General features: G+C 37.3%; 1 long non-coding RNA gene across 1 annotated transcript; it reads left to right on the plus strand.

Moving 5' to 3' along the window:
• The first annotated feature begins 1,002 nt into the window (after positions 1 to 1,002).
• On the plus strand, positions 1,003 to 12,379 carry LOC311085244. The gene is made up of 4 exons (XR_014606759.1): positions 1,003 to 1,107; positions 1,939 to 2,043; positions 9,710 to 10,300; positions 11,992 to 12,379. It is a non-coding gene; the product is annotated as an uncharacterized lncRNA (long non-coding RNA).
• Positions 12,380 to 27,052: the final 14,673 nt, after the last annotated feature.

Raw genomic sequence — 27,052 nt, forward strand, 5'->3', positions numbered from 1 at the left:
ATTGAGTGAGCCTTTAAAATTGACAGATATCAGGGTGGAAGTATTATCAACAGGAGGGACTTTTGCACAAAAATGGCCAAATTGATTTTATAGTTGGGCCCTGATTTCTTCATTTGATCCATATTCAGTTTATCTACAGATATTGAAAAAAAAACCCACCCCATTTGCATTGTACTTTATGGTTTACATGCCATGATATGAAGAGGAGAGGTTTGAGGAACCACTGGTTGAAACCTTTGTTGTAGTTGTTCAGAATTATCTTCATTCTCTGTTTAAGTAACACATTCTCAATCTGCTCTTGTCCACAGGCACCAGTCCGGTCCCATGTTTCAGTTGGGAAAGAAAGGAAGATCATGGGACGAAGAGGGTGTTTGACTCACTGACCAGCTGACCAGGTGGTGATGAGCCTAGTTTTGATTAAAGATGGAAGATATTTAAAAACTCACTGTACTTATTACCCACAGAGGGCAAATCAACCAGTAAAGACCAAACTGTATAAAACAGTGGTGTAAAATTCAGTTCCTGGCAAGCCACCATCCTGGTGAGTTTAGCTTCAACCCTAATCAAACACACCTGAATCTGAAGGTCTTCAGGATTAAACGTGCAGGCAGGTGTTATAGAGCTGGTTGGAGTTACGCTCTGCAGGACACCGACCCTCCCGGACCAGAGTTTGACTCATATAAGATGTTTTGGTGAAAAGAGAACTTGCTTTGTGAGGGTTATTTTAAGACGATTTTTAAGGTTATTTAGGGATGTTCTGGGGTTCTGATAAAGAGGATGTAATAAGGGGTACAATAACTAGATAGAGCTATGATTTTGCATTATATGTATAACTATGATACTTGTGCAATAACTTAGGCAATAGATGTGCTAACTGTATATCCAACTTGATCTGCCTAGTAACAGAGAGACTACTTATTTATGAGAAGGGTAGAACCAATCACGGTGATGTGTGCTAACTTTGACCATGCTTTATCCTACAGTATATAAACTTGTGTGATTCTTTAGGTGGGTGAGTTTATCTGCTGTGACTGAGAAAGCTCCTGCAGGCCGTGAATAACACAAAGGAAACACTGGAATCTGTTTGTGTTACTGCTGTGCAGCAAGGTAGGGCACTGGATTATTGTTAGTGTCCATAGTGGCAAAAGATCCCATTCGGCTCAGATGTGGGGTGCGTCCTATGGATTAAGATATGTATTTTAAATCAGCGTGGTTCTAGTATGAGATTTTATTATGTGATTCAGGAAAAGTCAAATTCATAAAGTCATTTTGTCTTTTCATGTGATGTGAAACAGGAAATGCTTTTATACCTTTTTCTTATGCTCTCTGAAAGTTTACATTTTGTTAAACAAACGATTGGACAATTACATTAAAAGTCAAAAATACCATCAAATACTTAATTACACTAAAGTCCCAAATGAGTTGGGTAAATCCTTTGACATTGCATAAAAAAATATTTGACTGAAGTGCTTATATTGAAATATTGTATATTCTATTAATGTTAAAACTGTGATAGATGTTAAGTTTTGTGATGACTACAATGTATAGGTTTTCATTTTGTATAAGAGTGGCTGTAAAAAAAAAAAAAAAAAGTATGGGAATGGCATATTTGGGATTTGGCCATTGGGCTACTTTTGGGCTATTTTTGATTGGCCATTGGGCTAATTTGTTACTCAGACCTGGCAACCTTGAAAGCAGCAGAGGTGAAGAGAGTGCAAAAAGAAGAGATGAGAAAAGAAAACAACAGTATTAATAATTTTAAACCCCTGGGGTCGGCGGTATTGTCGGTGATACCAGCTCGCTTTTTATATCAAATTGTATCTGCCTAGTAACAAAGAGACTGCTTATTTATGAAAAGGATAGAACCAATCACAGTGACGTGCGTTGACTTTGACCATGCTTCATCTGACAGTACTGTATACTTGTATGATTCTTTAGGTGGGTGAGTCTTTCTGCTGCGACTGAGAAAGCTCCTGCTGGCCGTGAATAAACACAAAGCAAAGGAAACACTGGCATATTTTTGTGTTACTGCTGTGCAGCAAGGTAGGGCACTAAAGATTCTTGGTTCAAGTGATTGTGTCCATAGGGGGCAAGATCCCGTCCCATTCAGATGTGGGGTGCATCCTATGGATTAAGATGTGTATTTTAAATCAGTGTGGTTATAGCATACGTACATTTACTTATGTTTTGATAGACATTGAAATGTATATTGGTATAAAAGAGCATCTAAAATGTAAATCATTAACATATTAAAAAAATGTAATGTGTACAGATATGCTATATATTTGACCATGCTAACGTATATGAAGGACTAAAAATGACAGAACGAAAAATAAATAAATAAATAAATAAATAAAAGTAGAAATAAATAAATAAATGCAGAAATAATAGTGAAAATAAATACATTTTGGTAATATAAACGGCTATTTCTGTAATTTTACATGTATTTATTTATTTATTTATGCATTTCTATATGTATTTATTTATGTATTTATACATTTATTTATATATTTATGTATTTATATATTTATTTATTTATATGTATTTATTTATACATTTATTTATTCCTACATTTATTTATTTCTGTATTTCCACATTTCTACAATTATTTATTTCTGTATTTCCACATTTCTACATTTATTTATTTCTGTATTTCCACATTTCTACATTTATTTTTCCCTGCGCATGTATGCTAATTGACCAATGGCTAAGCCACGCCCCCAAACGCGATGAGCCAATCACAGTACGCATAGCTAACCCAATACACTCGGACATTCTCTGATTGCTTCCTCGTCCATTGCAATGCATTGCGGTTATCGGTTTTCATTCGTTTTTATGTTTTTTCTTGTCATTTTGGCTTTAAACAGCGTGTGTGTGTGATTTTGGTTGGGTGACAGTTGTAGGTTACAGTTTGACAAGAGTTTACAGTTTGACAAAAGCACAATGTTGTGCTTTACACAAATATAAGTAGGCTAAACACTTTGCAGTTTTAATTATGTCCTGTATGAACAAAATGGAGTATGTTTTTATGTTTCCACTGTTCGATCGCGCCCGCTCTCTGACACACACACACACACACACACACAAACACACACACACATTCCAGCAATGCAATCTTGACATCGCAGCCTGTTCATTATTCTGCGCTCACACCAAACGCGAATAGAGCGTCAAATTCGCGCGTATCCGCGTCTAGTTCGACGCTTGAACATTTTGAATCCAAAGCGAATAGGACACGCGTATAAAGCGAGCGTTTGAAGCGAAATAGCACCAAACTATAACGTTTACACTGTGAACTGTAAATCTTTGTTCTGGAGCTGAAGCTTATCGACCTTCTCAACTATAAAATTATTATTATAACCCTCCAATGCATATTTAAGGCCCTTTTGGTGACATCGAGATGATATATAATCTTTCTGTCTCCAAAAAATCATCAATTGACTCCTGTGAAATGTCTCCTACTGTGACAGCTGCCATAGCGCCTGTTACCGAATGTTGACTGTTTGTCCGAGTGAGTGGAGGGGGCGTGGTTAGCCATTGGTCAATTAGCATACATGCGCAGGGAAAAATAAATGTAGAAATGTGGAAATACAGAAATAAATAAATGTAGAAATGTGGAAATACAGAAATAAATAAATGTAGGAATAAATAAATGTATAAATAAATACATATATAAATATATAAATAAATAAATATATAAATACATAAATATATAAATAAATGTATAAATACATAAATAAATACATATAAAAATGCATAAATAAATAAATAAATACATGTAAAAATACAGAAATAGCCATTTATAATACCAAAATGTATTTATTTTCACTATTATTTCTGCATTTATTTATTTATTTCTACTTTTATTTATTTATTTATTTATTTATTTTTCGTTCTGTCATTTTTAGTCCTTCATAAACGTATGCTAACTTTGACCATGCTTTATTCTTCAGTATACAAACTTGTGTTATTCTAAAGTGGGTGAGTAAGTGTGGTTATCGCACTTAAATTGGATATTAAAACGTATATTAACGTAATGGTAGCATCTAAAAAGTAAATAATTGACTTACGAATAACTTAAAGGTGTACAAATGTTTACGAATCCTCATGGACCTATGATTATTTAAATAAGGGAATTAATCAATTGATTTTGTTTCATTTATAATCAATTAAATTAATTATCATTGATTATCAAATGACAATTATTGTTATCATTGCCATGACATTTGGGGTGAATTCAGGTAAAATGGGACATTTTCAATGTCAAAAAGTTTATTCACCCCTTAATGTAGTTCACACATTCACTTAATTTAAAAGTAATGTTTAATTCTGTTCTGTGCGAATTATGTTGCCATATTCAACTTATTTGTAATTCAGAAAATACTTTTCTGAATGTGTTGTGGCTAAATACACCACAATCTCACCGTAAAATGACCATACAAGCAATACATTTTCTTTGTAAGCTGTAATCCAAATCTCCAGAAACCATATGATTGCTTTGTCTGAGGAACAGACACAAATTCAAGCTTTAATCACTCTTCATCCTCATGACTGTAACTCTGAAATCCCATTCTCTTTAAAAATTCTCATTTTTCACCTCAAGATGTGTTACGACCAGTTTTACGACATAAGTTGTGATTATTAAAAATTGTGATTACTCTTGTTGCTCTGTTACACATATATATATATATATATATATAATGCATTGCTTACACACTAAAATCTCCTGGGTTATTTCTTCAACCCATTTTCTGGGTTATTTGTGCTGGGTTAAAATTGTGGGTTATTTTTTCAGAGAGTAGGCTAACCATTTTCTGGGTTATAGGGCTAATATTTTGACCCAACTCCTGGGTTGTTTGGGTTTCTGGGTTATTTTTCAAAGAGTAACCCATGTTCTGGGTTATAGGGTTGGCTTTCTCTCTCTCTCTCTCTCTCTCGCCCGCCTGCAGTTGTTCTGGAATTTTCTCACAACAGTCGTTTGAAATTACCGTCGCTTCGCGCTCGATCCATTTTTGGCTGTGCTTCTTCGGTGCAACTTCATCTATATTCAAGGTAAGAGAGTATTTTCAGTGTTGATGTAACGTAAACTTTTCTGTGTCCATGTCCCCGTTGCTAGTTTAGCACCATTTGCTAAAAAAATTACCATGGCTTAGTTGCTACGTTGAGACTAGCGTTAGCCGTGGTAATTATGTGGTTGCCATGTAGCCGCGGCTATCGCGACAACATCTAGGACAACTCGAGGCATCGCACACCAGACGAGAAGCGCAGCGCCACGTTGCGTCTAGGACAACTCGAGGCATCGCACACCGTACGCGTACTTTCTCAGTTTATGGCCAGCAATATTGTTATGTTTAAGGACATTATGAAATTAAGATAATGTCTGTACTATGTTCTGATTGTACTGTACAATTAAATACAATCTTTGCTAAGTCTTCAGTCTGAACACTTTACCTCAAAGTGTCCGTTAACTGAGTGAATTGAGAATCTCACCTATAAATCCGATAACATAAGCAATTTTCATTCAATCAGCTCATTTCTGTGAATGAATGTAAAACTAAATGTATATTGCAGCACATGGTAAAGTCAGTATATACATCAATGACGATTTGAGACAAATATAATGTCAATTTAATATGAAACTATGTAAATGGCGTGGCAGGATTTTGAACACGGTCCACGGTCCTTTTGAACAATGGACAGCTTTGTCGCTGATAAGCTAACTGAGTGGCGGCAGTCTGAGCTGATATAGAATTTTAGAGGTGAGCATTCTACTCTTAATGCTCTTATATAATCTCTCTATACCTAAACATTTTCTTTAATAAGGCTTAAATGTATCGGTGCAAGATTTTGTGAAAGTCACAACTTCTTCAACAGTGGGGTATGCATATCTATATAACCCTAAAAGATACTTGTGCCTTGTCTTTAAGCTGTTATGCATAAGAATGGGCCAGATATTCCCCTTTGCATTAATGTCATTACACTTGTTAATGAAAGAAAGGATGGACAGTATATATAGACTGTCATTCACACAAAATGGGTAATGCTGCAAAATAACCACATTAGTTAACTAGCAATTTGGGCCAAAAAAAAAAAGCCACAGCTAAGCTTGATAATGAAAGGGTGTCTGGTGAGTGGCTCACAATTGTCTCGACTTATTAACAATACTCATGTTGTCTTGTTTTCTGTCTTTCAGATGAAGACACAGATGAGGAGGCATTTATTCTCTTTGATGAGAACACTATCAAAAATCTTGTCCCCAAAGTTGGTCCCAGGCTTAAATTCCTGAGGCTCTTCAGATAATTAGGGCCCGAGCACCGATGGTGTGAGGACCCTCTTGGAATTGCTCTGTTTATTATTATTATTATTATTATTATTATTATTATTCTTCTCCGCATTAAATTGCATTTTTGAGGGCCTAAACATGCTCGAAAACTCACGAAACTTTGCACACGCGTCAGAACTGGCGAAAATTTACATCTGATATAGGTTTCAGAATTGGACAGGGCAAAATGGCTCGATAGCGCCACCTATAAAAGTTCAACGGAGTGCGCCTCCCGCAACGTTCCACGTATGTGCACGAAATTCGGTACATACATGTAATGACCTAATACCTACCAAAAAGTCTCTTGGAGCTTAACCCTAAACACAACAGGAAGTCAGCCATTTTGAACTTCCTCTCAGATTTTTGTGCAGTTTTTGCCATTTTCAGGCCTCATACTTTAACGAACTCCTCCTACAGTTTTAATCTGATCATCTTCAAATTTGGTGAGTGTAATCTTAAGGCCTTTGCGACGTTAAATTGCGAAGATCTTGAGTTTTCGTCGAAGGGCGGGTCCTCGGCGGCCTGACAAATTTCGATGTTTCGCCATGAAACAGGAAGTTGCTGTAACTCAGGCATGGAATGTCCAATCTGCCCCAAACTTCACACGTTTGATAAGAGTTCTGTCCTGAACACATGACCATGCTCATATTCAGTTATAGTCATAGCGCCACCTGCTGGCAACAGGAAGTGACATGTTTAACACTGTTATGGACTCCTAATAACATATAAAAAAGTGCCAGCAAGTGCTAAACATGCTAACAACATACTAGAAGCATGCTAAAACATGCTAGCAAACTCTTAGCTAAGTGCTAAAGCATGCTATTATTGCAATTAAATAGGAATTTGCTGTAACTCAGGCATGGAATGTCCAATCTGCCCCAAACTTCACACTTTTGATAAGCGTTCTGTCCTGAACACATCTACATGAGAATATTCAGTTATAGTAATAGCGCCACCTACTGGTAACAGGAAGTGTCATGTTTAACACGTTGATGCCATTCTAGCAACATGTTAAAAATGCCATTGACTTCTAAACATGCTAGAAACATGTTAAAACATGCTAGCAATACTTAGCTAAGTGCTAAAGCATGCTAATTCAATGAAACAGGATGTTGTTGTTACTCAAGAAGGCAATGTCCAATCTGCGCCAAACTTCACACTTTTAATAAACATTCTGTCCTGAACACATGACCATGCTCATATTCAGTTACAGTCATAGTGCCACCTGCTGGCAACAGGAAGTGACATGTTAAACACTGTTGTGGACATATAAAAACATATAAAAAAGTGCCAGCAAGTGCTAAACATGCTAACAACATACTAGAAACATGCTAAAACATGCTAGCAAACACTTAGCTAAGTGCTAAAGCATGCTATTGCTGCAATTTAATAGGAATTTGCTGTAACACAGGCATGGAATGTCCAATCTGCCCCAAACTTCACACGTTTGATAAGAGTCATGGCCTGAACACATCTACATGAGAATATTCAGTTATAGTAATAGCGCCACCTGCTGTCAACAGGAAGTGACATGTTTAACAGTGTTGTGGTCTCCTAATAACATATAAAAAAGAGCCAGCAAGTGCTAAACAGGTTATCAACATACTAGAAACATGCTAGCAAACACTTAACTAAGTGCTAAAGCATGCTATTACTGCAATTAAATAGGAATTTGCTGTAACTCAGGCACGGAATGTCCAATCTGCCCCAAACTTCACACGTTTGATAAGAATCATGGCCTGAACACATGTCTATGCTCAAATTCAGTTACAGTAATAGCGCCACCTACTGGCAACAGGAAGTGACATGTTTAACACGTTGATGCCGTTCTAGCAACATGTTAAAAATGCCATTGAGTTCTAAACATGCTAGAAACATGTTAAAACATGCTAGCAATACTTAGCTAAGTGCTAAAGCATGCTAATTCAATGAAACAGGACTTTGTTGTTACTCAAGAAGGCAATGTACAATCTACCCCAAACTTCACACGTTTGATAAGAGTTATCTCTTGAACACATGTCCATGCTCATATTTAGTTATAGTCATAGCGCCACCTGCTGGCAACAGGAAGTGACGTTTAACACTGTTCTTGACTCCTAATAACATATAAAAAAATGCCAGTAGGTGCTAAACATCCTACCAACATACTAGAGACATGCTAAAACATACTAGCAAACACTTAGCTAATTGCTAAAGAATGATATTACTGCAATTAAATATGAATTTGCTGTAACTCAGGCATGGAATGTCCAATCTGCCCCAAACTTCACACTTTTGATAAGAATCATGGCCTGAACACATCTACATGAGAATGTTCAGTTATAGTAATAGCGCCACCTACTGGCAACAGGAAGTGACATGTTTAACACGTTGATGCCGTTCTAGCAACATGTTAAAAATGCCATTGAGTTCTAAACATGCTAGAAACATGTTAAAACATGCTAACAATGCTTAGCTAAGTGCTAAAGAATGCTAATTCAATGAAACATGACTTTGTTGTTACTCAAGAAGGCAATGTCCAATTTGCACCAAACTTCACACGTTTGATAAGAGTTCTGTCCTGAACACACATCCATGCTCATATTCAGTTATAGTCATAACGCCACCTACTGGCAACAGAAACTGACATGGTTAACACAGTAATGCAGTACTAACCACATAATTATTGTGTACTAAGCATGCTAGAAACAGACTAAACATGCTAGCAACACTTAGCTGAGTCATGAAGCATGCTATTATCACCATTATACAAAACATTTTGTAACTGACTTTGACATACTCTTACTATATATACCTCCTTAAATGTACATTTCCCAACCATGCTCTGTCTTCCTAAAGCCACCGAGTGTTGATGGCACGGGTGCGAGGGCCCTTTCATCGCTGCTTGCAGCTTTAATTATTGTTTATTTTTCTATTTTTTATTTCTAATATTGTTTTTACAGTGTGGCCTAAAATAAATAGGAAAATAAACATGTCCATGTGTTTGTTTTTCATATAGATTTGAATTTAATGCAATAAAAATGTAAAAGTGCTTGAAGTGTGTAATATAATGTAAAACAAAGTTTTATTTGCTGAAATAAGGCATACTGAGATAGTAACCCAAGTTAGGTTATTTTGGACCCAACTCCTGGGTTAAAAAAGCATCAACTAATCTTTGGGTTATTTCTACCCAGATGTTGGGTTTTTTAAAACCCAGCATTTGTGTCAGGTATTTAACCCAGAATTTGGGTCAAAAAATAATAACCCAATTTTCTGGGTTGAAATAACCCATAAAGTAGTTGGTCCCTTTTTGACAAAGGAATTTTTAGTGTGTATACTGTTCAAAATTTTAAAGAAATATCATCAGTAATATCATAATAATGCAGATTATTATTCTGTTCATTACAGGGATCCTGGACCGGATCACATTCCATAGAAGAAATAGGAGCAGCCAAAAGGATCATCAGAGATACTTATTGTGCGGTGTATAAACATCAGAAAATGTCTTCTCCAACAATAAGAAAAACAAAAAACAAAATTGTTATGCTGAGCTCTGCTCCAGTGAGCTTTATGTTACTGGGTTTTCAGGCATTTGAGGGTGTGAAATTTTCATGCCCATGTGATTATGGGTGGAACCAACTTATAGCATCACTCATCTTTATTGTCCCTGCTTTCTCTGCTTGGGTAATGATGTCAATATTTCTAAAATGTTACGAAATTAAGGATTCAGGAAACCCTGAAATACGAAGATCTACATATGAAAAAATACGTTATCATATGATTCGATGTATCCCATCTCTATTATGGGTCTGTGTATTTTTTATTGATGGTGATTATTGTGCATGTTTTTTCACATTCTATAATGGAAACTACACCTGTGATGGAACACGTCCATATTGTGTGAGTTGGTGTAAACCTCACACAATAAACAACCCCACACAGCAAGAAACAAATGATAGAGCATATTACAAGACACAAGTCATGATTAATATATCAAAGGTAAGTACCAAGTATTTTTACCCCTCTCTATACAAGTTCCAAATTTTTTCAGGGAAGAATAAATGGAACATAGAACTGTTGTGGAAATTTGAATAATTTACCATTTCACAAAGATGAGAAACATTAAAATATGTACAAATAAATAATAGAGATAAATGATACAATTGTCACGTGTCAGTGTTTGTTTGTATTTTCAGTAGTCATGTCTTCCTTTGTTCTTTTCCCGCCTCTCCTTCGTATCCATAGTTACTGTCATTTAGTTAATCTGTATCACCTGTGTTCAGTTAATCATCATCATCATCATCTATGTCACCTGTGTTATGTTAATCAGTGTTCATAAGTGTTTGTATTTAGTTCCATTCTATTCAGTCACCCCAGATTTCCACCAACTGCGGAACGGCTGCGGAACGGCTCTGCTGCGTGTCGGCTCAGTGCTCCGCCATCCTTCAATACCCACCAGGTCCAGATTTGTTGCGGAATGGCTGCAGCCATGACTAACAGCGAATTCACATATAATCGCACGATATAAGTGCTGAATTGCTGTGGAGCTCTCCGGCATACGGAGCGAAGAAGCTCTGCGTATCTGCTCCGGAGGGCTGCGGATCGCCGGAGCTGGGACTGAGTCGGAACGCAGCTGTTCTGCAGTCAGTGAAAATACACACATTGACTTTAATGGAAACCTATTGACCGGAGCAGATGTGCAGCCGTTTCAATAGGTTTCCATTAAAGTCAATGTGTGTATTTTCACTGACTGCGGAACGGATGCGTTCTGACTCGGCGATCCGCAGCCCTCCGGAGCAGATACGCAGAGCTTCTATTTTTGCCGGATGCCGGAGAGCTCTGCAGCAATTCAGCACTTTTATCGCGCGATCATACGTGAATTTTTCGTGATGTCGTGGGTCCTCGTGACTTCAGCTGTCAGTCATGGCCACAGCCGTTCCGCAACAACTCCGGAATTGGTGGGTATTGAAGGATGGCGGAGCACAGAGCCGACACGCAGCGGAGCCGATCCGCAGCCGTTCCGCAGTTGGTGGAAATCCGGGGTTAGTCTTTGTCTGATCTCCGTTGTATTAAGTGGGTGTGTACCTTCTGCCCGTCTTCTATGTATGTATAATATTGAATTATTTTGTGAGTAAAAGTTTGCATTGGAACTTTTGACTCTTCTTCGTCTTCTGCCTGCACCACAGGCGTGACAATATTATTTCATAATGAATAATCCCGTTTTAAATATCATTAAAGATAATCATAATCCAACAGAATGGCCTAATGGCGAGAATGTTTTTTTTATGTTTTAGTATAGTAAAGGTAGACAATTAAATTTCTAGACAGTGAACAAAATTTCAACCCAAATATTAGACAGATAAAACCCTGTAATATGTCAAGTGAAATCAGCTCAAATCACTGATTTACCATGTTGGGTGTTTTGTCACTTCTCAGCTGCTAAATCAACTCGGACAGGACATTCAAATAGTTGGAATGCCTCCTGATTATTTTTGTACATTCTGTATAGGAGCTAATTTCTCAAACAGAATTTGGAGGGAAATATTCCTTTTTGTCACTATTTTTGACAAACACAATTGTGCTAATAAACGTTTGATCATAAACCACTAACATACATACTTATGGCTTTTTATTGTTTCATTTTTTGTTTTTAATGGATTGACTTATTCAATGTATTTTTTCTTATTAAGGTAATAGGTTATACCCTGGCCCTGGTCTCCTGCAGCATCCTCTGCTTCATAATGTTTAAGAATAAACAGAAGACAACATGTGACAACAACAGAAGTGGAACTTCAGCGGAGCCAATACTTACGATAACAACAGCGACAACAACAGAAGGTGAAGTTTAGTGGAGGCAATACTTGCAGGCCGTCAGTATGACGTCGCATCCGGGACCTTTACACATGCAGTCATAACATAAAGTGAATAAAATGATCACCTCGTGTTCATGTGTTATATTAATGTTCTCTTCTTCCGTCTGAGATTAATTTCTGATTTGTGAGTTATAATTTTCACTTTTCTTCTAATGTGTTGATTGTTTTGTTTTTTAACTAATCATTTAATCATATAAAATAGAATGTCTACAGTTTATCAAAATGCTTGTCATGTAACTTTTAGTACACAGTATTGTTTTCATTTGTTTATCTGTATTATTGTAAGCATAAATACAATTTCATATTATAAGACAAACAATAATAAATGAACAGTACTTTGCCAACTGTTTGGCCCGTTTTAGAAATCCCCCCAATGCAAAGTCCACGGATCGCCAACCTGTGTACATGACCTAGACTACCAAACAACAGCACAATAAGCCGGCATTTGTACCCAAGGTTCTCAATGATCGATGTCAATGACTGATATTTTAGAATCTTAGAACAGTAAGAGTCCTCCATAAACAAGTCAAATGCACACCTCAAATAGTGTAATTTTTTTTCCCTTCTGAGAGATGTTAACGATATTGGGTGTATTAGCAATTCTTAAAGTGTTTGCAAATGAGTTAAACCATTCAGATTGTACAGTAGTGTGTTTAAAAATTTGCTCATCACCCACACAGGGAACCTGAGCAGCAATGAGGTCCACAAGTCTATCATGTCTGGCAATATATAGTACACACACACAGTAATGTAATTAATAATTGTAAGTTTTGCATTTAAAATGACAATAAATTTCATAAACATAAACTTAATACATAAACACACAAAGAACATATCATGTATTTTTTTAACGTCCCTTGTTGACCCGTAGGGACACTCTGTCTAATTTACTTGTTTATGTCATGTTTGGCAAATGTGTTTTTTCTGTACCAGAATTAGTTCATGGTTTGGTCTTCAGTGTTGTCAACAGTCATCATGCATCATCAATATAGTTAATCAGACACATTTTAAACAAGTAAAAATATTCACTCGACTAAACTGCAAACTTAAGATTTCAGAGATTTCTTAGAGCCTAAAAACATTCTCTTATTGTTTAAAGGCTTAGATATTCCAGAGTGTTGATACTCTTTTATAACTTTTCTTGTGGTTGTTTTTTAACTGTCTAATAATTATAGTCGGACAATTAACTGGATGAAGCAGCTCTTAACAGCTCAAACATTAAACCCCACTGAACGTCTGAAAAATATGTAGAGTTTTATAAATGGTCATGTGGGCATTTCTTCTTTTTGTCTGTGTGATGGTCATCATTGTATAACAACAGGATGCGCAAGCTTTTCTCATCAGCTTTTTGTAATGAGATGCTGTTTCTTTGTAATTAATTGTGAAATGTACTTGCAATTTATATATTTTTCTACATCAAATCAAATGTTTTGAGTCTAATCACGTCCATCTTCTCGGTCTCTATTCAATACAAATGTGGAAATACCCAGAAAATGATGAAAGTACAGAAGTTGTAATCTCTTTTGGACTGCAGGAGGGAGAACATGGCAGTTGTACAGTCGTAGACGTGATGTGTTTTTCGCACATTTTCTAATTTGTTTGTTGAGAACTTGGTTTCTTGGTTAGATGACCACTTCCTGTCTCTTTCCTGTTGAGATGTGCAGCACAAAATGTTGAAGAAGAACGACACAGAGCCAGACAAGGAATAATGAATAATGTGTATCATTTTGTTCATTGCAGGTCTTCTGTCCATGTAAACTCTTTTTCAGGGTCTTGTGAACCAAACTACACATATTTTAAGCACATGAGACTAAGCATATGACAAGCTGATATTTGATACCTGAACCTATGATGATTACCCTGGAAATCCAGAGTTGAATTTGCTCAGCGAGTTACTCTGGTGTCGACTAATGATGCTCATTAAATATGTCCCTCTATCTGAGCTGCACCAATCACATCGGGTTATCTGATACAAGAGGCGAGATGACGACAGTGCTGCGACGTCGAAGTCATTAGTAAACATTGCAAGATGGCTATGGATGAACACCAGTTGTTTGAAACGGCTTTGGCCGCTACAATGAAAGATTTAGACTTTTTCTCTAAAAGAGGAACAGAAGATGGCGCTCGAATCGTTCCTTTGCAAGAAGGGCATTTTTGCCGACCAGATACAGTAAGAGTCTAATATACCAGTTAGCTCCGCTGGTAGCTAAGCGATAACTTGTTGTGATTGGTCGTAATGTTATCCAATTGCGTGCAGTGAGATTTTCAAATACATGCTTGGTGCCGCCCCTCGAGCTGCGCGATTTTCATTAGTCGACGCCAGACCATTAATCTTTTAGATTTCTAGGCTATATGATGACGTCTTCAGCACCAAAATTGATATTCACATTTAAGTGCGGAGTGACTAAAATTGCTCTTTTCAGGTCCTTTCCAACAAGTCTTTTGTCAATTCTGTTGGAGGTTTTGGCCAATTACAAGTTTTCATGCACATGTGATTCGGAGGTCAGTACGACACTGGATCTAGATGTTGAATCTAAAGAAAGAAAGACAAAGAACAAAATGACAAAAAACAAGAATATGCAATAAAAAGAAAAAAACTAATTTAAATACAATTATATTCCAATAAGTCTGATTCCATATTGTATGGATCATTGGGCTGCTCTTTGATGTGGATTACGTCGCCTGTAGTCAAACACTGAAGAAACAATAAGCAAAATTGACTTAATTTTTCTTTGGCAAGTTTTTGCACAAATATTTTTAAGTAAATTTTTGAATGTGTCATTTTGAGTAGAAACTCCAAATGTCACAGAATGGCAATTTACTAATCCTAAAAAACAAAAACAATGATAAAACGGTGTAAATATAGCTGAAAAACAGTGAAAAATCAACCTCTTTAATTGTTCAAGGCCCAGTGCATGATGGGAACACCAGTATCAGAAAAGTTAAGTAATTTTACTTCATTTTGTAACATTGATATTTACGCTTTCATTTATACACGCTTGAATTGAGTACCAATATAGAATTTAGTTTTTTTAATTCTTGCCTGAACTAACTTTTTCATGTAAATTACTTTTTTTTTTTTTTTTTTTCTGTAGTATTTTCTTCACCACAAAATAATTTTTATTAGTGCAGACTGGAAAGGACAGTATGTTTTTAATGACAAGCTAAAAATAAAATGGTGTGAACCTACCATATTGATCCCTGCAGAAATCAGACTAAACTGCAAACACTGACTCTCTTTTTCATTGGTAAATCACTGGTAAGTCACAACAGTAAAAATAATGGAAGATTATTGATAAAAAATAATTTGATTGGATTAACTGGATAAAGAATGAGGGAAATTATTCCTGTCATCCATTTGTCATATAACTTATATTCAATTTGTGCTTCTTCTTTTTTTCAGGTTTACGGTTTTGCTTTTCTTCTTCGCTTTAGCATTGTAATTATAATCTTTGTGGCGTATTATATGTTCTACAACAATAGTAAAAAGCCAAAGTGGGGCACTGGGGCAATGACGGTCTAAGGAAGAGGAGAGGATCATTCAACAGTATAATGACACATCCATTGCTGCAGAAAAAGTAAAGTATCATTATACAGGGATTTTTTATTATTATTTAAGTTTAAAGGACATGGATCTGTCCACATTCCATTCTAGTCACTGAGATTCATACATGTTTTCTGAGAGTGCAATAATCACTGCTGGTTTTATTTCTTTTATATTTCACTAGTTCACCTGCCCATTCAGCCTTAAAGGTAAATAGTAAACTAACTTGGCTTGCTGTCCTTGGAGGATGCTCAAACCCGAGGCTCGGCTTGAGCTCCACTGCCTCTGCCGTGGCAAAAGGGCAGTCTCTCTACAGTGATGCATGTGACTGTAAGATAACCAAACCATAGTAATGTTCTGGTGCTGAAATATGGTTAATTTGACACCTCATTCATGGGTGTATTACAAACGTTGTGGGACGAGTTATGCTTCGCAAGCACCACTAATAATGATTAGCCTAAATAGTCTATTTACTAAGCCAACATAATTATTTGTATTATTAATTACTTAATTTGGTTAGCCTTTTTGCACAATTGTTAGACCTTAATACTTAACCACAGAAAACAAAAAGACTGAATAAACAAATACTCAACTGTAAATGTAGAAGTGATGTACCAGATGTATGACACATTTTCATTTTTTCTTGACAAATTCAGTTTTTATTTTTAAAAAGTGTGCTAAACAATATAGTTCAAATTTATATTTTTTAAATAAATTGTTATGTTAGAAAATGATGACTTACACGGAGTGATTGTCATATGGATATTGTTTTGTTGCCAGATGCGTCTGGTTCCTGTCAGGTGTTTTTATTTTATTTATTTATTTATTTATTTATTTTTTCTGACAGTCATTTGACAGCTGATATTTAGGTCTATTGATTTATTGCTAGATTCCCTGTTCATTAGGGGCCCACTGTAACACTGAAACATGCATTTCTGCTTTGAAATGATATGTAGGTTTTGAAAAGCATTATATTACGCAAATAAACATGACTTGACTTGACTGAAAAGTCAGGGGAATGACACTCCTCTAAGGGAAACGTCAGTTAATGTTCATGATATGCAGATATTATAACAAACAGGAGAAGCATCAAACATTTGCCAGTTGTTTCGTGTATATTAATGATCTTTACTGAAAACTATTCTAAACCACTTTTCCATTACGCAGTATATAATGTAATGAGTTGAATGTAATGAGTTAGCTCAAGGGGGAAAATGTAATAATAACTCCTAACTTGTTATGATTGATTAAGAATATTTGGGTCAGTTAATTGGATTAACTTGATGTAGCTAAATTAATATTACAATCAATTAATCAGTTCGTCGAATGAACTCATTTGATTATTCATTTATTCTAAGAAAAGTGTATCTTTCATGGCCACAGAAAAATAATTATTTCCTAACATGTACAGCACTTAGAGCATGTAACAAGATCAAGATCGTAAAATAAACTTTGTTGTAAGCAGAGAATCATAACCAAATACGTATTGTGCACAAGTTTTATTAACTAAATCACAAACATAACCAAACTAAACACATACGTATGCATAGGTAAAATGGTGAGTGACATAATGGAACTGGAAGCAGGAAATGGAACTATGGGAAAGATCCATTTAACTATGAAAAGAACCATCAGTTTATCATTTTCAGAGCACTTCATTAAATGTATACTTTCATCGCCTTTGCAGCGGAAACATTTAATGGATCCATGAGTCTCAATCAATTTCTTCGCCATTGAATGAAGAAAAGTTGGTGAACTTGAGTGGTTGGTTTGACTTTGTTCTGGTTGAAGGTATTCTCTCTCTCCATGAACACATGGCTGAGCACATGCAGATTGTAACCTGCCGGCCCTGGGCCGGAGAGGCCACGCAGGCAACCAAGTCGGAAGAGTTGATGGTTGCTTATTCAGTGATGGTAAAGTTGCAGTTTTCTTCTGAGTTGGGTTGAAGAAAATACAGTCTGACTCCTTTGGGAGAGTGAAGGCATAGCAAGCTGTGGTCACGGCCCCGGTGGGGGTCCCCACAGACATCAACCTGAACAAGCAGCAGTAGAGGCCAGATGAAGATAGGGAAGAGCTTGTGTAGCGACCATTTAAAGCCTGAGAAAGGTTGGCTCAACCAATAAGAAAGGGGGGATTTCCAAGCAGGATATTCCTCTGTTAGTAGGATTTATGACTCTTTAATTATGATAAATGTAACAAATATGAGTCTGATTGTCTTAGTCGTAACATGATGTAGCCTACAAATAAATACACAAAGTGCTTTCTCTGAACAACTTTCATTTTGAACTCCTAGCATTGCCAAAGCAAGCTCAAGCTCAAGCTCATAAGATTATTGTTGTGTTACAGGTAAGTTCAATAAGTTTGTTCTGTTATTTTCAGAGAATAAGCTATTTTGACATTGCAAAACAGGTCGTTATAGATACAGTTTTGATTTCTGTGATAGTCATGTCTAATGTTCCTAAAGGTTTTATACAATCTAAAGTGGTACTTTTTTTGGAGCATATATTTGCAGCCAGGAGCATTCCCAAGTGATAAATAAATGTACCAAAATGTATTTGACATACATTTATTGGTAACACTTTAGAATACTGTTTCTTACTTACTGCATAACTAATATGGAATTATTGAAGAACTAATAGGTAATTCTTCACTACTGTTAACTACTAAGGAAGATGTGTTAACTAATTAGTATGTAATAGAATTTTATGATTGTGTTAAGTAACAGTTAGTTAATCAATAACTAATAAATTCTGTCATACCTCCTGAAAAACCACTATTAATTATCTAATTAAGGTTCAAGAAGTAACTAATGAACTGTCATACAAAACTACAATGAGTTGTTACCTTCCTTATTTACTAATGTTATTAATAGAAGTAGTATTATGAAAATACAATTTTAACAAATACATATAAATGTTAAAGAGGTTTTTGCCTGTGGTTTTGTGAGTGTTTTGTAAGAAATCAACTTCAGAAAGGAACCCCACTCGAGTGCCTTGCCATAACTAACCTTAGATTAGTTTTTATATTTTATATACAGTAGGCCTACTGTGTGTGTCTGTTTTCCTCAGCATAGAATACCATTGAGTAAATTCATGTATATGAGGCAACGACTGAGGGAAACTGAAAATATAGGGAACTTATTAGTAATTAATAAATCATTTTCAAATAATTCTGCAGGAATAACTTAGAACCTGAAACAGTATTCTAAAGTGAAAATATAGGGAACCCATTAGTAATTAATAAAGAATTATCAAATAATTATCCAGGAATTAGGCTACTTAACCTGAAACAGTATTTTAAGATCAAATCTATATAAAAAAAAAAAGTTTTATAAATGAGGCCGAAGGACACCACTTGAACTACAAAACTAGAAAAGCCAGAGACAGTAAAATATCAGTGTGTTATAAACAAGTATGCCACTCTGTTTGGGTTATAGACTTTCACAACTGGACATAAAGGTTTGGACCATTTCTGTGTGAACAAGTGCTGATACTAGGCAAAAACAGGATGTGTGGTAAATTGCATTGTGGGTAAAGTGCGAACTTTTCTAATGAATGCCCAGTCTTACACACTTGCAGCAAGACGCTAATGGTGAGATTTGATCACGGATGTGCTTAGACATCTCTATGAAGTGCATTTCTCTTTTTATTTAATAATAAAAATTAAAAAAAACATTTTGGAAAAATGATTATATTTTATTCATATGTCCTCTGTAGTGGACACCAGGACTGTTTAAAAAAGGATTGTTTAAAAACATAAAATGGCATGAAATTATAATTTTTTTTTTTTTAATTTTTTACCAATCAATCTTTGATTTTCATGATTTTTTAATCAAAATACTGTATATAATGATACACCATTTTACGTTATGCAATATGTGGGTAAAATGGCCATAAATTAATATTCCAATTCAATACAATTTATCTATACACTGTATCTCATTTGCATATTCATGTGTTCTTGGGACAACATGTTATGAAAACAAATAAGTGTAATAATGGGAGTAATACTTGGCAACATTTTAATAATAATATCTAATATTTCATAGGAATATTGATGTATAATTCCTACCATATTCACTTGTTGTGTCTCCCAAAATGCCCAATAAACATAATTTAAGTCCTGGTGTCCATAACAGTGGACATGTATGACATCAATGACCTTTTCTGTAACAGAAATTCATATTTTGATTTGAAACCCAATAACGTTTTCCTGAGATGCTGGTTTATGAAATACAATTTAAAAAGTAGTCAGATTTAAATGATAATTACAATATATTATTTATATCATTACTTAATTATATCATATTTAATTATACCATAAGAGATTTGATCACTAAATTAATGTCAGTCATCTTTAAAGACCAATGAGAAGTTGTTTTCATGGTAAAACCTCCAAAAATTTGGTATCTCTGAAAAGCCCTGAATGTGCTCTTTACAGAACATCCAGACTTACTAAAATAGACTTTTGTCACTAAAATATTATGTCCTCTACAGTGGACAAAATTATTTTCTTGGGTCCCACAAATGCACATATACTGTCGAATGAGTTTAACTTTTCTGAACCCAGAATATTCCTTTAAGACTTGAATATTTTGTTGTATTTTCTTACATTTATGGCTGTATATTTGCATATAATTGCATGTTGTCCTCACTGAAAAGTATCAATACTCAAAACCCTGATCAGCAATGCAGGTTGATGATGAAACGTAGCCAAGACAGACACCAAATGCAAGTTTCTGGGCTGTGATTCTATTTTCCTCTTCACTGTCGTTATTCTATCAGAGTATAGCCAATAAAAAGGCTGAAAGTGCACATTTTACTGACATGTGTGTTTGAATTTTATTTCGGACTGCAAGAGAGAAAGCACACTTGTGTTTTTTTGTTTGTTTTTTGTTTTTTTATCACATTTCTTGTGGCTTTTTAACTGAAAACACAGAAAGCCGCTTTCTTTCCTGTTTAAAGTTGCTGCATAGCCAACTTCAAATGTTGATACAAAGGCAGAAAGATGCTCTAACACCTCCTTGAAACAGACAAGACGAGCCGAAACAAGAGTCAGTCATTAACTATAATAAATAGACAAACACCATCTAACTAAACTAATAACACAAACAGTTTCACATTGTTATTGAAGCCATTGAGTTTTCATTCACAGTGCAGTCTGAAAAATACATAATACAAACTTTTTCTTGCAACTTTAGGTCAGAGAAAAGTTTGTTTCTTTTTTACAGAAACTGTTTTGTACAGGTTTTTTTATTATTATTATTATTATTATTTTTGAAATAATTTGTTAAAGTGCAAATAGGTACTTTTTTAATTTGTACCCAGAACTATATGATTTCATTTCTGATGCAAATATCATTATATTCTTCTTTGTTAAAGGGCATCTGTCCACCAGTTAAAGATCTTGTGAACTGGACTACAGACATTTTCACAGACTACAAGAGACAGAAGCAGCTTAAAGCAACATCAAACTTCCCTCAGAAGATGAGCTGGGCAAAAGAACTATTAGGGAAAACATACATTTCTGAAACAATCTCCAGTATTCAGCTCTTTCCCACTGAGCTTACTGTTAATTGGATTTGAGGAGATGATGGAACAACTAGTTTTTAAATGCCCATGCAAAGATGAGCAGAATATAAATCTAACAGTGTCCATGTTCATTGCACCTGCTCTTTTTATTTTAGCTTTAATGAATCTTGTTTTAAGGCCTTTTAAACATGGATGCAGTAGTTGGTGTGCAGGAGCAAATGATGATACTCAGCAGAACACGACAAATGCTCATCAGGACTCTGATGCTCCGCAGAACTCTGATGCTCCGCAGGACTCTGATGGTCCGCAGAAATCTCAGAATGCTCCGCAGAACTTCCCCAAAGCTTTTGCATCTTGTCTGATTCCACCTGTAATGTGGATCTTCATCTTGTTACTTGATGGAGATTATGTTGCTTGTGGCAGCACAGGATGGAAGGGAGATTATGTTTTTGATGCAGAGCTCAACAGGTATTGGTGTAAACCTACAGAAGAGTTCCAGAATGAGAGAGAGCTACGAGATTTGACTCAAAAATATGTTCATGGATCTCAGGTAAATATCATGTTCTCTATGAGCTCTTGATATTGTTATGCCATAATGTATAATTTATTTATTTATTTATTTATTTTTTACTCTACTTACCAAAAATGTCAGAAAGGAAAAAGATAGTTAAGTTCCCTTATGTATTCCTGTGCTCATAAATCATATAACGGGATAGTTCACCCAAAATGAAAATTCTGTAATACTTTACAATAAGGTTCATTAGTTAAATCAGTTAACTACCTTAGTTAACATAAACTAAGAATGAACAATACTTCTACAGCATTAATTATTAATATTAATTTTAACATTAGTTGATGCACCGTGAACTAACATGAACAAAGATGAATAAATACTGTAACAAATGTATTGGTCATTGTTAGTTCATGTTAGTTAATACATTAACTAATGTTAACTAATGAACCTTATTGTAAAGTGTTACCAAAAAATCATTATCATTGACTCATCCATCATGTCGTTGCAAACCTCCATGACTTTCGTTCTTCTGTGGAACAAAAAAATTATTTTGAATAATGTTGGGAACCACTGTAGTATATTGGCTTCCACTGTATGGACAAAAACAAAACAAAACTGCCATTTCTAAAAATTACTAATTAGAATTAATAAAGGAAAAAAGTCATACAGTTTAAGAATGACAGGAAGGTTGAGCAGCCTATACAATGACAGAATTGTAATTTTTGGATAAACTATCGCATAAAGGCAGACGCTAGCTCTGTTGCTGATACTATTTGCACCCATTTAAACCCACAACAAACCTATTGTCACAGTTAGGTTCAGTTTGACTTAGTATCCATGGACTTTTAGTTTGTTTTCATTCACATCATGGCTGCGTCTGAAAACTGATAAATGCTGCCTTCGGAGGACACATTCCAAGGTCGGAAGGCATCAAAGTATGTCTGAATGCAATGTTAGTTTCACTTCCTGTCTCCTGAGATACATTCATCTGATCGAATTTTGAAGGCAGATTTTTATTATCGATAATTAAACCATTACGCTGCCTCAGAAGTCTGTCCGAAATCCTGCAAAGTCATCGTCTGATAGGGCAGCGAGACAGCAAGTCAGCTGCCTACATCAGACCCAGCCCATGTGTTCCTTTGTTTGATAGTCCCGCCACTCCTTTGTTTCTATGGTTACTGTTGTTAGTTCATTCTTTTCAGGTGCACGTCATTAATTACCTTTAATTGTGTCACTACTTAGGTTTTTCCCTCACAGTCCTTCAATGTTCAGTCTAACTTACATTTAGTGTGTGTTGCCCTGCCTATCTGATTATTATTTGTATTATCCTCATTAAACTTCGTACTGGAAATGTATTCTTCATCATCTTCTGCCTTCATGCAACCAACCGTGACAGAAGACCAAGCCTTTAACAATGGATTATGAAGCGTTTTACTGCATTGGCTCAGGAGAGCACTGATATTTTGTTTTTCACCGAGGGCTTTTGCTGTCTTGCTGTCACCTGCCCTTATGACGACAAGACCCTGAAGTCACTGTTCTGGATTGGGGCAAATTTCCATCATCCCATTGACCTCCAAGACACCACTGGATGATGACTTATTTCCAGTTCAGTCCGGTGGTGTCTGGGAGGTCAATGGGATGATGGAAATCCATCTCATTGATGGCTCTGGAGAGCATCCTTCCCGATCCAAGACACAGCCAGACCCAGAGCTCGAACCACCACCTTCGACCGCAGAAGAACCGTGTGTGCCCCCCACAGACAGAGAGCTCCCACCCACTGTGACGCATCAGCCAGAGCCAGAGGAGAAGAGAACAGAGCTGGCCCTCACCCTAGAAGCTGAGCTCCACAGTGAGTCTGACCAGGGGTGTGAACCCACGAAATCAGCAGATGTATTGACTCCCACCCTATCCCACCTGGTACCTTCATCACTATTTTTTAGACAACACAAGAGACTGTATGATCTATGACCTATTCTTTTCATCAAACTACATGTTTTGTGTCATTCTGAAGAGATTCTTCCTGCCACTATTACCGCAAAGCTCAGCCAGTCCTACAGCCATGCACCATCTCGTGATGTCGAGCCGCAGGTTGTGCATCCACCAGCAGCACCAATGCGAGAGGATCCTGTGGCTTCGCCTCCGGCTTCTAACCTCTTCGCTCCATCTTGACCTGTTGGCTCTGGTGTGTCTCCTCCCACCTTCGGCTCCACCGGAGAACCTCGGCCTTGCAGCTCCACTGGGTTCCCTTTTCCTGCCAGCTCCCCCTTGATCAGTCATCACTCTACTTTCACTACGGACTTAAGGGCCATCTGCTGTGCTTCGTCCCTCCACCCCTACAGCTACAGCGGGTTCCTCCTTCCCTTCGGTATTGCCTCTGTCCTCCGTCGAACCAGCTACGTCTCAAACCTTACGTATTCTGGCTCCGTCTCTGACGATCGTTGCTCCGTCATCGCAGAGGTCTCTAGTGCCAGCAATGTCGTTCATTTCCATCAGCTCTCCGTGTGCACCCATGGATCCATCTGTCCACTCACCACCCCATCGCCACTGCCTGCTCTCACCATCCCTTTGCCATCTCCTTGCCCCCCTCCAAAAACCCCCTCCATCCCTCCCTCTTGTCCTCATGTGTTATGGCGCCTTGCCGGAGGGGGGTGTACTGTCACAGTTATGTTCAGTTTTTCTTAGTAAAAAAAACCGTTACCTCCCGATCAGGACTTGGATATATATTTATATATATTCTCATTATTTTTTAACACATCTATAGTTATGCGGTGGCACAGAGTTACACCGGTTTCACACTGCACGCGTTAGCAGAGCGTAAGCAGCGCAGGAGCAGTGCGTATGGTGAGCAGGAGCAGGACAGGACACGCGGGTTTTGCTTTCACACTGGCAACGTTTGTCACTCGCGGCTGAACCGCGGGTTGTGTACAGACCGAGTACTCTATAATGGATAAGTTGGCATTGCTTTATTTCGTTTTCAAATACATTTAAGAGAAAAGACTTATCAAGAAGCTTATTTTATTAATCATTTAATTTATATAACTTTTGGTTCGTCTTTGTTTTTATTGTTCGGGCAATAATTTTGTTTTTGGACATTTGTTTTCTTTTTAAATTGCTGTTGGTCATTTGATTGACTGTTTAAAACACAATAGATATCATCAATGCGCTTTTTGGGTAAAACTGCGGTGCATTTTGGCCATGATCAATGCATTGTCACTTTAATTCAGCGTAAGCGGCGCAGCAAAAATAGACCAGGCGCCGAAATGATCGCTGCACTGCTGCTCCTGCTCTGCTCCTGCTACGCGCTGCCGTGCCGCCTCTGCGTGCGGTGTGAATGCACTCATTGAATAACATGGACGCCGAAAAAAATATGCGCTGCTCACGCGCCGCTGACACTTGCGGTGTGAAACCGGCATTAATGAGGGGTAACCGTGCAGTGTGAAACCGGCTAGTGCAGTTCCTAAAAGCACATTACTGGCTTTGCAAACACTGTGGCACTTTTATTTTTTTATTTGTTTACATGCCTGCTGGGTATTTTAAGTTGAGGTGCTATTTGTTATATTATACTTTTTTTATATATATCTACTGTTGCACTAAGTCCAAAAGTGAAGAATTTATGTTATTTATTACTTGATTGCTCAAGCTACCTCACAGAAGTGCTCTGTTTGTTTACAGAGTTGTTGAATGTTAAAGATGAATAATAATCTGTTCAGCAATTTTTTGCTCATATGAATAATATTGTTTTTCTGTCCATTACAGAGATCTTGCATCTTCTGAACTGGACAACAGACATTCCAGACAGGAGATAACAAAAGAGTCATCAGACTTAAAATATTGTGTCTCGTATAAACTTCAGAAGATGCCTGGTGATCTAAATGCCCATGCATTGTTGGGTGGAATCAAGCGGTGACGATTTTCATCTTCATTGTACCGGTCACCGCTAGGGCCGAGGACAACCACCACTCCGGAGGAGCTACACCAAGACACACCAAAAGCCAGACAACGACGTGATATAAAAACTTGATTCTTTTTATTAAATATAAAAACACTTTAAAGGAATGTCACTGCCACAGAACTCTTCATAAGGGCCACTCATCGGAATGGGGCTTCAGTGGAGGACGGCTCAGGTCAGCCCGCCAGGTGATCACCTCCTTGCACGGATCGGTACAGGGAGGAGGGGAAAGGACAAGGGACGGATGCCTTCGGTTAAGCAACAGCAGGGGCTGGGAAACTCTCCTCACAGGACCACAATAGAAGGGGGGGAGGGAGAAGGGACGAGGGACGGATTGGTCCAGAGGCCAGGACCTTCAGTCCTGCAGTGGCGGCAGCATGCAGTGGCAAATAGCAGTTTCTCTATGTTCACAGAACAACAGTGGTGAGTACAGAATCCAGCAGTTAACAACTGAGTCTTCTTACCACAGGACAACGATGGCAGCATGCAGTGGCGGATAGCAGTTTCTCTATGTTCACAGAACAACAGTGGTGAGTACAGAATCCAGCAGTTAACAACTGAGTCTTCTTACCACAGAACAGCGATGACAGCATTCAATGACGGATAACAGGTTCTCTATGTTCACAGAACAACAGTGGTGAGTACAGAATCCAGCAGTTAACAACTGAGTCTTCTTACCACAGGACAGCGATGGCAGCATGCAGTGGCGGATAGCAGTTTCTCTGTGTTCACATTAATTCTTGGTACTCCACCAGACTAAACGGTCTCCGACTAAGCTTTCAAAGTGCTGGTAACATCAAACGTTCAAACACTCGTGCATGTATCAAACCACTTTAAATATTCAACGTGCTCACTTCAATCGTCAGACACTGCAATGACACACCGCTTAACAGTGAAAAGTGTACCTTCACTTCAGCTCGTCGGGGCCGGCAGATCCACTATGATGATACTTTCAAAAGGGGAGACACCGAGTTCGACCAACAATATGCAATTCAGACCCCACTCATTTCCCTCGCCACGCCAACCATCTTTACTTCCGCTGCCGCCTCTGCCTCTCGTCTTCTCGTAACCTCGACTTTGATCACAACCGCTCTGCTTGCCTGCGCACTCCTCCCTTCAACCTGCCGCTTCTCTCTTTTCAAGCCGCCACGCACACTCACTCTTTCCCAACACACACTCAAATAGCCACTTGATTATCCACCGCAGCTGTTACTCATCAATATAGGCGGCCATGACAGGCCGCCGGAACCGGCCTGGTGTTACACCGGAACTGTTTCCCCAAGGGAACTCATTCCGTTCATCGTAGTTCCTATTCGTCAACCGGTGACATACCTCCTCTT

Source organism: Abramis brama, assembly GCF_963993115.1.
Source record: "Abramis brama genome assembly, chromosome: 6".
NCBI classification, from domain to species: domain Eukaryota; kingdom Metazoa; phylum Chordata; class Actinopteri; order Cypriniformes; family Leuciscidae; genus Abramis; species Abramis brama.